Here is a 14,967-nt window from a genome sequence, read left to right on the forward strand (position 1 = left end):
TTCAAATTACAAACTATCTTTATTATTATTGTGTTCCTGTTCAATCAGAACATCATATGCCTTCAGTCTCTCTTCTTGGTCTAATTTCTGTGGAAACAAAATATAATTAAATGAAATTAAGCAAAAAATGTTATGAGATTCCACGTGGTATTTGTTTGGAGACGGGTATAACGTTTCTTAGGGCTCTGCTTACTGTTATGGAGGAAGCTATTATTTCTTCTTATTCTTGTCAGTCCCAAAGCCCATCTCAGGGCCTGCTTTGCCTGTGCGTTGGGAGGCTCTGGGATCTACCTTCTGGCTCCTCTGCAGCTTCCGTTCATATCTGATATTCTTACTCCTAGTAAAGGTGACTCAGTGAGTCACTGAAAATTCAGAGACAAAGATTGAAATCTCTCCCTTTCTAGAGCCAGTGGGTCAACAAGGTGTTTGCCTGGAGACAGAGGCATTGAGGCGTGATCGTGCAGAACTGACTGCAGTTTATATGAGGCTCTCTGGGTGATGATGGAGACAGAATTAGAAGGGATGGAGGACTGAGCATAATTGATATCCTCAGGTAGATTAAAAAACGGTGAGATTTGGGATCAGCATTCCAAATCTAGAAGAAGGGACAAAGGAGATCTCTGCTTACTTTATTAAGATCATTGACGGAATGTTAACATGGGGCCTTTGGAGGAATAGCAGAAGGGAAAGCTGCACAAAAAATGCTCCCAAATTATGAATATGATTAGTGTTTTGAATTTTTATAAAATTGCCTACATATGCAGATAAGGAATGTTTTAAAAAAATCGATTGTTAGATTGAGAAATGACTTTAGGGATCCTCACATTTAGAGATTCTCTAACTGTGGTGAGTGCTGGAATCTCTTGGGAGTTTGTAAGAATCATGTAGATGCACAGATCCTACCCCAGCGACCAGCACGCCTGCCCCGTCCCATACCCTGAGTGATCCAAAAATATACAAAGATCTGAGAACCACATATTTGTCCAGTTTTCTTAGTTTACAAAGGAGTACTGGCATCCAAAAGGGTTAACATACTCACCCAAGGTCATATCAGTTCCCTCCCAAGTTTAATCTTTATTGGCTGTACGCCCAGGAGGGGAAAAAAAAAATGCATCCACTTTGGGACCTGTCTAGAGATATTTTTTTTTCTGTTTTACTATAGAAAAGAAAGGAAATATACAAGGAAATTAGGAAAAAATGGCTACAGATCTATTTTACAGTATTGTTGAATAGATACATTTATAGGTATAAAATTTTGTGATAGATGAAAATATATACTTTGTACTGTCTCATTTTTGCCTATAATCTTTGAAAGATATTTCCTTTAAGATCTTTCTCTACCAGGACTTATAGGATGTTAGGCACAGTAAAATGAATTTCATTACAACCCTGATATATGCCCGCCAGGCTTATTTTATTAGATGAGGAAATCGAGGGAAGTGGTGTCATGCCTCACATAACATGATAATTTATTCCAATTATAATGGAAGTGGGGAGTTCTTGACTTCCAAGGTAGTGGTTGGTGCTGGGGCCATGGCCTCGTTGTTCACACAAGACCTAGAGTTCAAGGTACTGAATTTTATTAAAATAAGGTTGGCTATGTGTTCATGAACCAACCTGTATTATATTCTTGTCTTCCTGGCAATGATTAACCCTAGTGTTTAAGGCATGTTCTAAAATATGTTCTTCAAACTCTGTTACCCAACAGAACTTCCTTTTTGGCAGTGAGTCAGCTCTCGGAGTGTTTGTAGCCGGAGAATTGCTTCTCCAGTGGTGGAGATATGGAGGCAACTGCCAGGGTAAAGAGTCACTTCCTAAAGTAACTGCTCAGAAACGCTGGAGGAGAAGATGTAAGACAAGAAATCTCTTCCTTGTCTTGTGAACAATCACCTTTGTTTTTCCAGCGCTCTGAATTGCTCATCAACTTTAGTAACAGTTGTATTTCATTGTCAGGTCTACTTTGAATCAGTTAGTCCCTTCTTCTACGTAATATGCTAGATTGCTTTGAAGACAAGCAGCTGACAAAGGGCCTAAGTCCAACCCTGGGAGTGAAATTTTGATCAAGCTGAAATTTAACTTGGAGGCCACCTTGGCTTTCTGTTTTGCGTGGAGCCAGAGGAAATGCTCCTCTAGTTTGACACAGGATAGTTTAGGCACCATTCTCTTAAATTGTCTTAATTTGCTGATGCTATCACAAACTAATGAAACAAAAAAACTAAGATAGTAACCAAGAGTTGCACAACTGTGACTTGCGAGGATGCTCTGGGGCTCATCATCTGCTGGAATTGTTCTATTTTGCTTACCAAGGGCGGTGGTGCTCCTGCCCGTGTATTTTCTGTCCCCAAAACAGTGTGAAGCTCTGATGTTCAGCCAGAATTCATATTTAGAGAGAACTTTCAGAGGCTATTCTAACTGATCCCACTGAACAAACTCCCTGCAATTTTAAAAAGTGTTAAAGGAGTTTTAGGTTCATGTTGGTTGGTGGTATCCTTTTTTAGTTTGCTGGACACTGATTTTTTTAATTAATTAAGTTTATTGGTACATTTTAGGTCTGTACAATGATCATGTTCATCATAGGGAGTTTGTACCTGTATATGATATAGCTTGATTCTTTTTTCCTCATTCCCCTACCCTCCTTTCAATCCCTCACCCCTTTCTTATTTAAAAAAGCTTTGTTTCCATTTTTTTTCTTTTCTCATTTTTCCTTTCCCTTTCTTTCTGTCCCTCTCCCTCCTCTGTAATTCCCCTTCTCATTTGAACATTTTCTTCCTCTTTCACAGTATCTATTTTGGTCCCTTTTTACACTTTTGGTTTCTCCCATAGAGAAACAATGCCCTATTTACACATGTGTGCCTGATTTGTTTCTCTTAATAGTATGGCTTCAGGGTGCTTCCATTTATCTAGAAATGCCTCAAGTTTATCCTTCCTTATGGCAGAATAGTACTCCATTGTATTTAAAAACCACATCCATTCATCAGTTGATGGGCGTTTGGGTTGTTTCCAAGATTTAGCTATTATTACAAACTGTGCCACTATAAATAAACATGGGTGCACATATATCACTGTGGCATGATGCTTTTAGTTCTTTGGGGAAGATACCAAGAAAGGGAATGCCTGGGTCGAATGAACCTCTAGTCCTAGTCTTTTGAGGAACCTCCACACCGATTTCTACAGTGGTTGCACCAGTCTACACTCCCACCAACAGCAGAGAAGGGTTCCTGTCCCTCCACAGCCCTACCAGCATTTGTTATTGGCTGATTTCTCGATAATAGCCATTCTTTCTGGAGATGGGATCTCAATGTTGTTTTAATTTGCATCTCTCAGATGATCAGTTTCATGTATTTATCTGTCGTTTATATTTCTTCATCTGAGAAGTATCTATTCATTTCAGATGGTCATTTTTGGACTGGGTCTTTAGATCTGGGGCAGGGTGTCTGATTTTTTTTTTTGAGTTCTTTATGTATTCTAGATGTTAGACCATTGTCTGTGGAATAGCTGGCAAAATTTTTTTCCACTCTGTGGGTTGTATCTTCACTCTGTTGGTGGTTTCTTTTGCTGTGCAAAAGCTTTTAATATGATGTGATCCTAGTTGTTAATTATTTGTGATAGTTCCTATGTGATTGGGGTTTTGCTCATGAAGTCTTTGCCTATATCTATATCTTTAAGAGTTCTACCTATTCTCTCTTCCAGCACACTTAGTGTTTCTGTTTTAGTACTTAGATCTTTGATCCATTTCAAGTGTAGTTTAGTACATGATGAAAGAGATGGGTCTAGGTTTAGTCTTTGGCATGTGGAAAGCCAGTTTTCCCAGCATCATTTATTAAAGAGGCTGTCTTTTTTCCAGTGAAGGTGTTTGGCTCTTTTGTCAAAGATAAGGTGGCTAGGTATGTCTGGACTCACTTCTGCATCTTCTAACCTGTTTCCATTGACCCTCAGGTCGGGTTTTTCTTCCAGTACCATGCTGATTTTATCACTGTAGCTTTGTGGTATAATTTCATAAGGATTGTGATGCTCCCTGCCTTGCCTTTGTTGCCCAGAATTGTTTTTGAAATTGTAGGTCTCTTCCGGTTCCAAATAAATTTTAGGATTGTTTTCTTTAATTCTGCGAGATATGATACTGGAACTTTGGTTGGGATTGTATTAGATCTGTATAACAATTTTGGAAGTATGTCCATTTTCACTCTATTGGTTCTTCCTTCCCAAGAGCAAGGGATATCTTCCCATTTTCTGATATTCTCATCAATCTCCTTTTTCAGAGTACTGTAGCTTTCAGTGTAAAGGTTTTTTTTACTTTCCTTGTTAGATTGATTCCTGGGTACTTCATTTTTTGGGATGCTATTGTGACATGTGGCTTCCATTATTTCTCTCTCAGTGAGTTTGTTATTGCAGTACAGGAAGGCTATTGACTGAGTATTGACTTTGTATCCAGCTAAGCTACTGCATTTTGTTATTAAATCTAGAACTCCTTTAGTGGAATTTTTGAGTTTGTAGAGTATCATGTCATCTGCAAATAATGATAATTTAACTTCTTCCTTTCCTATCCTTATTCCTTTTGTTTCTCTGTTTTTATATAATTGCTCTGGCTATGATTGCTATAATTCTCTCTATAATTGCTCTGGCTAATGTTTCCATTCATATTGAATAAGAGTGGTAGTGGACATCCTTGTTTTGTTTCTGATTTTAGAGTGAAAACTTTCAGTTTTAGTCCATTTAGTATGATGTTGGCTGTTGGTTTGTCATAGATGGCTTTTATCAGATTGAGATAAAGACCACGTATTCTAATTTTCGGTAGAGTTTTATCATAAATGGGTGGTGAACTTGGTCAAATGCTTTTTCTGCATCTATTGAGATGACAATATGGGTTTTGTTTTTGGGTCTGTTAACATGGTGCATTACATTTTTTGATTTGTGTATGTTGAACCATCCCTGATCTCCTGGAATGAATTCAACTTGGTCATGGTGTGTAACCTTCTTGATGACTTGCCGTATTTTGTTTGTCAGTATCTTGTTGAGGATTTCTGCATCTGTTTTCACTAGGGAGATTGGCCTGTGATTCTCTTTCCTTTGGGTCCTTCTCTGCTGTGGGTAGTTTGAGAAATAGCCATATTAGATCTCCCCTAAATTTCTTGTAGGATTCAGCAGTGAATCCTTCTTGACCTGGGTTTTTCTTTGTTGGTAGGTTTTCAACTACATCTTCAATTTCATGAACTGAGACGTGTTTATTTAGAATTTTTATAACTTCTTGATTAAGCTTTGGTAATTCATAAGTATCCAGTGGTCTTCCCATTTCTTCTATATTTTCCTTCTTACTAGAATATAGGTTCTCATAGTAGATATTGATGATCTTCTGGATTTCTGCAGGATCCATTGTGATTTTACCCTTTTTATTTCTAACTGAATGGATTTGAGTTTTCTCTTTCCTTTTTTTTTGTTAATTTTGGCTAAGGGTTTGTTAATTTTATTTAATCTTTCAAAGAATTCTTTGATTCTCTGTAGTGTTTTCTTAGTCTCCATTGCATGAACTTCTGCTCTGATCCTTAATTTCCTCCCTTATATAGGCCTTGGGCTTGACTTACTCTTCTCTTTCTAAAAGTTTGAGGTTTAAAATTAAGTTACTTATTTGAGCTCACTGTGTTTTCCTGATATTCACTGCTATAAATTTCCCTCATAAGACTGTTTTCATTATGTCACATAAGTTCTGGTGTGTTGAATGGGCATTATCATGGAGATTGATATTTTTAACTGGTTAATATCCGTTAAAAAGTCAAAATGTCCGTAATGAGTATATTGTGGAAGAATAACAAATCTCCTTCCTTCTCTTATTTTCCAGCCATCTAATTCCTTTCCCAGTCCCTGGTACTGGTTTCTTATATACATTTCTAAGAGTATGTTGCATTTAAAAAAAAATCTATCTATCTATCTATCTACCTATTTATCTATCTATCAAGGTGGAATTTATGTCTCTAGTCTTTGCTATTCCAAACAAAGATGAACTTTTACCTGTGGGAATATATTTATGGTATAAGCACCCAGGAGTTGATTGCTAGTTCCGTCAATATGTACACTTTAAATTTTAGTGATTACTGTTAAGTTGCCTTCCTAGAGATTATGCTTATTTATATTCCCACTCACAATATGAGAATGTGGCAGTTTTTCTAAACACTTGCTAACATAATGTTCTTAAACATTTTGATCATTGCTAATCTTGTTGTTTAATGATAGCCTCTCATTGTAGCTTAGCTCTCTCCCCTTCCCATATATATAGTGTCTCTTCATACATGTAAATCATTTGTTTTTCCTTTCTGAGACAGGGTCTTGCTATGTAATGCAGACTGGCCTTGAACTTACTATGTAGCCCAGGCTGGCTTTGAACTCACAGTGATCCTCCTGCCTCAGCCTCCCAAGTGTTGAGTGGGAACTGTTACTATCCTTTGCCCTTCACATTTTTTTTCTTGTTGATTTAGAAGAGCTCTTCATTCAGTGAGGAAATTAGTCCTTAGTCTGTAATGTAAACCACAATTTATTTTGATCTCTCCTGTGTTGTTTTGGGATTCAGTATAAAGAAACTCAATTTTTATTTAATCAAATCCATCAGTCTTAGCATTTATGGCTTCTGGATTTTCTGGAAAAATTTAAAGACATTATCTACTTCTTTGAAATTATTGAAAAATTCTCACACTTTTTTCTTGGTACTTTTACTCTTTTTCTTTTTCTTGGTATTTTTATGGCTCCCTTTTCTGTTTTTAAATCTTAAGCTAACTGGAAATTTTTGGCCATGGGGTGTGAGGTAGGGATCCAGTACCCTCCTCCCTTACCTTCTATATTTGAGCCCCTCCTGAGCAAGTCAGGGTCTGGTTAGAGAGTAGAGGGAGATGCGACTCTGCTTCGTAGAGCTACACTGGAGGACAGTGGAGCATGTGAGGGAACACACGTGTCATTGCCAGTGGTCTGCAAGAAAGGCGCTGGAGGGGTCTACAGAGAACTATTAAGGGCCCTATAGAAAGGGAAGATTATTGACTCACTGATAGGGAGCGGGGTGAAAAGTACGATAGGGATGGTGTGAATGAAGTGGTCAAGCATTACAGATAAAGAGAAACAGAACTGTTTTCACCACTGGGAGTGAAATTCATTTAAATATTTAGTATTGTTATTACGTCATTACCCAGTGATGAAAGACATTTGAAAAATTTGATTCAGGATACCTCAGACGAGATTTTTGAGGGCTTATGTTTACCTAACTTCCAGTAAACATAACCTCTTATGTACCTATAAATGCAAGACCGGGAACTTTCTTTGAATGAAAAAGACCCAAAGAGGGTGTAAAATGGTACAAACTTGCCTTAGACTTTATGCACTTGAGGGTCTGAAAAGTCCCATAAACACGGCCGTGTTTACTACACTTTTCCCTCACTCTCTGCTGGGTGTTTGCTTCTTTCCTCATGTTCACAGGAGGATGAGGTCAAGTTCTTATTACGAAAGGCCTGATGTGTTAAACAGTTCAATGAAAATAAGAGATTTTCCAGCCATTTCCAGGAAGTTGCTGACGGACATCAGTAAGAGTTCAGGGGCCTCAGCATCAGCTGAGCCGGAGGTGCTGCCTCGTGATCCTTCTCCTGAGGCCAGATCCCTCTTCCGGTGTCACCCAGCAGGAGTTGGCTTCGGCCAGTGTTTTGTATTTCTACTCTTTCAGTCAATGAGATGAGGGCAAGTTTTGGTTTTCTTATTTAGGAGAACTGAACAGGCTTTTGGGGGTTTGTGTACCCCTGAGTCTAAATAAAACCTTGTCAATTTTTTTAATGGAAGCGATTCCACAGCTCTCCTGCCTCCCCCTTACTCACAGTGTATGCTCTCGCCTGCGTCCCAGAAGAGAAGAGATCATTGGAGAGTAGCTTTGGTGATGTCCTGTCCCAGAGCCTTCTGCTCCATCTTTCTGTGCATTTCTTCTAATTATACTGGAGTTACATCTCTACCCCTTGTTAAATTTAATTTTAATTACTTTAAACTTACAAAGCCATAAACAGCTAGTGGCTGTGTTATTGGACAGTGCAGATGTAGAATGTGACAACAAGAAAATGGCAAATGACTAAAAGAACAAGGTCACTCCCCACTGTAACAAGGGCAGTGAAGGTGCTACATGGGGCGGAGTGGCTGAGATTGTCTGTGAGAAGTACTTAGGTTAGCTGTGGAGGGAAGACCCCCCCGCCCCTTTGAAGGCGATGTTTAGGTTGAATTAAGTAAGGGAAGGCAGCCGCCTGCTTGCAGAGGACCCTGGTAGAGGGAAGGGCAGATACAAATGTGAAGGGTGGAGGCAGAAATGAGTTCGGTCCACTGGAGGGAGAGAAGTCCTGTTGTGTCGTGGTGCCAGTTCAGAAGACCAAAGGAAGGTAGCTGTGACAACAGTAGTGATTACCGGAGAGTATCCCCGTCACATTAGTCAGCTTCTTGCTAAATATTTTCACTGGAGAGCTCCACAGACATCCCAAACTCCCTTCTGGGACACTGAACACTCAAAGATCGCTCCTCCTCCGAGCTTCCTGTCGGTGAAGAGCACTGTCATTTAACCTGCTGTCCATCTCTTTCTCTCATCTGCCTTCCAATCAATGGCTGAGTCCTGCCACTGTCTCTTCTAAACTTCTTTAGAATCTGTCCCTCACCCCACATCCTTGTGGGAGCGTGCCTCCTTTCACAGACTCAGGAGGTTTACTTGCCTAATGTGTGTTTGACACTACAATCGGGTTGATCATTGTAAAACATGAATGTAACAATAGTACACTTTGGGCTCAGAATTTTCTCACGTTCCTGATGGCCCTCAGATTAAAGTACAAGATCTTTGACACAATCTTAGAAGTACCCTTTGTTTTCTGTTTTGGGGCATCTGTAAATAGTGTTCCTTCTATGTAGGATCTGCTTTTCTCCACTCTCCCTGCCCTCTGGACAATAGTTTAAGCATCACTTCCTCCAAGAGGCCTTCCTGATGCCCGGGTCTGAGTTTGCCACGCCTTCAAGGACGAATCCATGTACTCGGAAATCTCCCCGCTCCATCTCTTATTTTGCTGCACTGAAATTGCCAGCCCACCAATCGACTGTGTGAGGGCAGGGATCAGCCTCCCACGTTTCTGATGTACCTCTAGCGCCTAGCACAATGCCTGGCTGCAAGCAAACGCCTGATCAATACTTTCCAGATGAATTAAAAAGAAATAATTTAGATTCAGATATCAGTGACTATCCATTTTTAATGGCCATTGATGCGTATTGAGCATAGCAGTCCCTGAGCATGCTTAGCTTTTTCCTTTGTTTCCTTTATCCTTCCCACAGTCTTCTAAAGGTAGGATTATCATCCTCATTTTAGAAACTAAAAACTAAAGTCCTTGAGGGTTTAGAATAACCTGCTTAAGGTTACACAACTATTGAGTGACAAAGTCAAAATAACTTGGGGCTTCCTAAGTGAAAGATCGGTTCTCTTAATCCCTATGTCAGGCACAAGGAGATATTACGATGCTTTTGCTCTAACAGAGTCTTCACAGAAGGTGTGTAACCAGCAAAGATAATGTTTTAGTCACAACTTTCCTGAGCTGAACCATCACCTGCACACTTACAAAGTTACCTTCCATTTGCTGGGCCTAGTGTGAGACTCAGGACTCAGCTGTCCTCCGCAGTTCAGTGGGGTATATGTCAAAACACTTTGAGAGTAACTATGAGCGGGCTCCTAGGTACCAAAGGGCCATCCACTGGTGGTGCTCAGGGAGTGAGGGAGGCCAGGAGCCTGGGGACTTAGGTGTTGCTCACTCTTTGGCAGAAGGCATGGTGCCTTCTCTTCGTGATTACTAATCCATTTGGGGAGTGGCCTTGTTTTTTGTAATATTTTAGGAACTACCACACTGAACTATGATCCTGGGATTTACATTATCATTGTAGTTTGGAGGAAATTCTGATGTACTATTGTTTCAGGGCCATGTGGGGATTCGTAGTCCAGTGGCTTGATGTGACTCCAGGGATTTCAGTTATGCCATTTCCACCTCTACCTGCCGTCTTTATGATGGGTTGAACAGTTAAAGAGAGTGTCTTCCTCTTTTTAAACAACAGGCACTTGCCAGAGTTCAGTGAGAGAGTACAGCTGGGGCTCTTTTACAGTCAGAAAGACAATGGAGGCCAGAAAGGTTAATTGCTCACTTCGGAGTGACGTCCCAGTTACAGTAGAGCAACAGGATGGGATCAGATATCTGAGAGAGGCTGTTTTGTCTTACTGGGGAAGAAATACACTTCATGTCTAACAATTCATGGTACTTCTGTGTAAAGTCATTCACTCCTTCGACAACTCTTCCAGAGTGCCCACTTTACGTCACACCTGAGAATGGGGCGGGGATAAGGAAACACGCTATGGAGAGACTGACATGCTAGCTGAAGAGGGTGCAACAGAGGAACGAATGCAAACATACATGTTACACACATTTCTCATAACTCCGTTCTGTGAATAAAATAACAGCAGAGTAACAGGATAGAGGGTGCATGGGCTGGATGAAGAAAGGACGGTCAAAGGCTTCTGTGAGATAGTATCATACAAACTAACAGAAGAAGAATGAAAAAATAAAGAGGCAATGAAACTGGGAGAGATTAATACAGTGGTTCAAGGAGTATACATTTTTTTGATTACCGTGTGTCAGACCCTAAGCTTTTCACACATGATCTTATTTACTACTCACAAAATCCTACAATGTAATTACTGCTTTCATTTTTCAGATATTGAAAGTAGAAGGCCCAGAAGCTTAAGTCTCTGGGTCTCACCCAAGCCACTCAATCTTTCTGGCAGACCAGGATTTAGTATCAAAGTCTGTACCGACAGATCCTGTTTCCTAATGTCTGCTGGGCCCTTCCCCAGGGAGGTCCCCTGACAGTTTCAAACACATGTATTGAAAACTAAACCCAGTGTCTCTGCCTCCATGCCCCTGTTTCTCCTGGTTCCTAAGAGATACTGATGTCAGCCCTCAGACAAATGCTCTAGGCCTAGAAGTGCAGCATCTTCTTACATCTGTCTGTACATTGTGTTTTCCTTCACCAATCTGCACCAGCGTCGCATCCTTTTGTCCATTTGAACTCTGTTATTGATGCATTTCCACGTCTACGGTCATTGCCTTGGTTCAGGCCAGTTCAACTATTCCAATAGCCCTGGTCTGCTCCTGAGGCTTTATCCCCATAGTCTGCATCAGCCCTGCCTTTAGGTTTAGTTCTGATCCTAAACTGGAGCTCCTCCGTCCCTTCCTTTTCAAAGGTCATTCCCAGATTGAGGTTCACTGTCTTTCGTGTGAGAGTCAGTTTACCAGTACCGGGTACTTCATCTGTACTTCAGGAGACTGTTTATTATTGCAGCTCTGCATTCATTTGCTTTTGTAGCAGATAACTCTCACTAAGTATAAGCAGTCACATGCAGAGGAAGGTTAGGAACACACCGTCCAGTGATTCCTAACTGAACTCTTTAGAAGTCCAGCATGGACTGCGTTCACCAGTGGATCAGACACAGCATTCGAGGGCCAGTGCAGTGTTTCCATGGCCTCCTGGTAGAGCTTGCTGACGCAGCAGCTCTGGGAAGCCACTCAGCTGGAGACATTTCTGTTGGACTGAGTTGCATGGAAGGTGTGCAAGGAGAGGCCCCAGCTCAAAGGTTGATAAAGTGAAAGTTACCCATGGACTCTTAACCTTTTAGTGGCCTTCCAGAAGGGAGACGATCAACTGTCATGGATAGATTTAATTTAAAAAGTAAATGGAAATATCTGGACAGAAGGAAATGACCACTCAGTGTGATACGTAATCTACCCCTAAATTCAGTGGGGTTAATTGGCAGTAGGCCGGTGTGGGGTGAGGCAAGGGCCAAGAATCAGGGGAACTGGATGGTTATTTTCTGAGTTGAATTTGCAGACTTGCAATTTAGTGATTCTAATCTGGTGCTTTGCACCTTCCCAGAATTCTGTATTTCAGTGCTTGTACTCTCAGGCAGATACATGGTGAACTGTCTTTTGGCCTAACCCACCAAGGACTCCTCGAATGTGTGGTGATTTTCCCAGAGAGGTTCAAAAAGAAGATTTCATAAAAAAATTATCTTGTTTTATCATTTCTCATGGAAGAAAATAAAATTTTTGAGGCTGTTATCAGTGATACCAAAATGAGATAAATGAAATTCATTTCTGCCAGTTTTAAGAACTGTAGTGGAAGTTGCTCCCTGTTTTATTTCATAGAATAAGTAATAGTTTTAAAGGATAGGGTAAGGAAGCTTCATATTGTCCACTTTCATTTTTAAGGTAGAATATAATTTTTAATTCACTCTAGGTGAATTATGATTTTTCCATATGTTAAGTATAACCTAGATATTTAGCTGACAACCTTGTATGGCAGAGCAATATTGTTGCAATAAAAGCAGAAATCAAGTGAGAAAAGAAAATGAAAGAAAAGAATGTCTCTAATCTTGCCATTCTTAAAACCAGCTGTTTTAACGTTTCCTCCCAGTTACTGCCAATATGCTGTCTAATTTTCATATACTTACGATCAGCATAGACATGGCTTTACAATCAGTTGTTCCCCCCCTTCTGTGACATAAGCCCTTTTCCCCCAGGCATGTCTTCACATTTGTGAACTCTAAAGTACTTTAATCGTGGAGTTGCTAGACAATAATTGATTTCTTTAAAAAGGCTCACTAAATTCTAGAAGTGCAAGGTTTCCATCGCTAGTCGCAGTGTTACCATGTTGAGCTGGTTAATTCCACTTTTACTGTTTCAGCTAAGACAACAGTCTGCCAGAGACAGACTGGGGCTCCCGGGGTGAAGAGTCCTAGAATACAATGGAATGTATCAGAAGCTGTGAGTGCTAAGGAGACTTTAATTTTCCTTATCTGCTCTAAAAGAATATAAAGCTTGTTCAGTTTCATCCTCAAGGCATTGAACTACTGGTTAACACAATGACCAGGAAAGGGATTGTACCATGGGCCTTTTGGCTTGCTACCTTTACTAGGAGCTCAGTGAAAGAAAGGCCATTGGTTATGTTGGTTTAAATTACAGGGACAACACAGAGGCTATCATTCACTCCTAGTCCTGCCAAACTTCCAAAAAAGGAATGGACATTTTGTTGTTAGAAGGAAAGGGATCTATTAATCAAAGGCTTTGCGTGCCACAGTGAGGGTGATCTGGAGGAACGGGAGCTTTCATCTGCTTTGCCTCGTATTTCTCAAGGGTTGTGTAGGAATGTCTCATGGACTTAGTATTCTCCCATTAGCAAATGCCAAGAGAATTAGTTCCCAATGTAAGACGAGCCGACTCAGCGGCCCTCCTCAGAAGAGAGCGGAAGTGGTGTCACAACACCGGAAGAGGAGCATCACGGAGCTCACAAGTCCCGGTCAGAAGATCTGTGATGTGTCTACAACCAGAGAAGTGGCCCGGGCCACAGGGAGCGGCTCGCTCTCAGTGTTCTCATTGGGCATATGAGATGACCTCCCGGGGCTTCTGTGCTCTCCACACCTTAGGCCGGCTCCTCTAGGGTTTAATGTGCTCATATTCACGCCTTGTTAATTACAAGATGAGCACCATTTCCACCATCATCTTCACCACCATCTTCCTCTACCTCAGCCATAGATGACCCAGTGTCTTTGGTCAGTGGTGTCTACATGAATTTTGCCCCGGACTCACCTGGTTTTTAAAAAACAAATACTGATCCTCAAAGTTCACTGGCATGCATGCATGAGACGACACACAGCTCATCGGCCTGCATTCGTGTGAGGACGAAATGACCGAATGACACAGTGCTGGACTGTCCTGCACAGGGCAAAACCCTCCCGGATTCCAGCCACAGGTGGGTGGCCTGTCTGCTCATTCATTCATTAAACAAAGGCTGCTTGAGCGTCCACTCTGCTAGATGCTGGCAGTGCGCTGGGGTTTGTGCTCTCTGCAGGAGAAAAGTAGGCCAAGTTCTGCTCTGAAGAAACCTTCAACCTAGTGATGAGGCAGGTTTAATCGGAAAATCTTGTGCATAGATGCAAAATGAAATCTACGATGGGAGCCGTGGCCCACACTAAGGGGACAGACAGTGTGGACTGAGGGGTGGTGATCTGGCCGGGGAAGACTTCTCCAGGGACAGACTTAAGGTTGGAAAGAAGGAAAACCCAAAATACCTGACACTTACCGCATGGTTATTATGAGCTAGGCCCAGATGTCAGTGCTTTGTGTGAGTGGGCCCTGTGAGGTGTGGGCTTAATGTTGCCGTAGAGGTGGGAAGCATTTTTAGACAGAGCAGGTAACTCATCAAGGGTCACACAGCTGCTGGTGACTAGAGGAGCGGGCACTGGAGCTCGGTTTGAGAGGGATCTCAGCCACTCACCTACACTGTCTTCTATCCTGTCTGAAGTGGGAGTTAGCCAGGTAAAGAAGGCGCTGGGAAGGGGCTGCCAGGCGGGTGGAAGAGCATGCGCAGAGCACACGGGTAGAACAGAGCCGGAAGTACGGGGAGTGAAGGGAAGGCGAACGATTAGGGTGCGTGGGCGGGGACAGAGTTCATGGTGAGGCTGGGGGGCAGGCACAACCCCGGGCCTGCACTGTCCTGCCAGAGTGGGGCCTGCCCATGAGGAAGCCCTGGGGGGTTCTGAGCGGGGCTGGACATGCTCAGACTTGGATTTTGACAAGTCCCTCTAATGGTAGTCTAAATACTAGAGGGAGAAAACGGCATATTTTGGAAGACAGTTAAAACTCTAGTGGGGTGGGTTGAGGGCAACAGGAGCATGGAGGTGAGACCTCACATTCTGACTTTGATGACCCGACATAGGAACAGCTGGAGGTGACATTTTTGCAGGACAGGGTCAATAATTTGGCTTGGGCAGGTTGAATGGGAAGTGCCTTTCAGACACCATGCTGGAATTGTCTAGGAGGTCATTTTATATATAGCCCTGAGCTCGGGAAGAGGTTAGGTCAAGAGATAGAAAGGTATGAGTCATAC

General features: G+C 41.7%; 1 long non-coding RNA gene across 1 annotated transcript; it reads right to left on the reverse strand.

Moving 5' to 3' along the window:
• Nucleotides 1-12,252: 12,252 nt before the first annotated feature.
• On the reverse strand, nt 12,253-14,441 carry LOC102012556. Its single transcript, XR_264229.1, has 3 exons — nt 14,356-14,441; nt 13,668-13,923; nt 12,253-12,816 (listed from the first exon to the last, which is right to left on the reverse strand). It is a non-coding gene; the product is annotated as an uncharacterized LOC102012556 (long non-coding RNA).
• Between the last annotated feature and the right edge of the window lie 526 nt (nt 14,442-14,967).

The sequence above is a fragment of the Chinchilla lanigera genome, unplaced genomic scaffold (assembly GCF_000276665.1).
Source record: "Chinchilla lanigera isolate Chin_1 unplaced genomic scaffold, ChiLan1.0 scaffold00099, whole genome shotgun sequence".
NCBI classification, from domain to species: domain Eukaryota; kingdom Metazoa; phylum Chordata; class Mammalia; order Rodentia; family Chinchillidae; genus Chinchilla; species Chinchilla lanigera.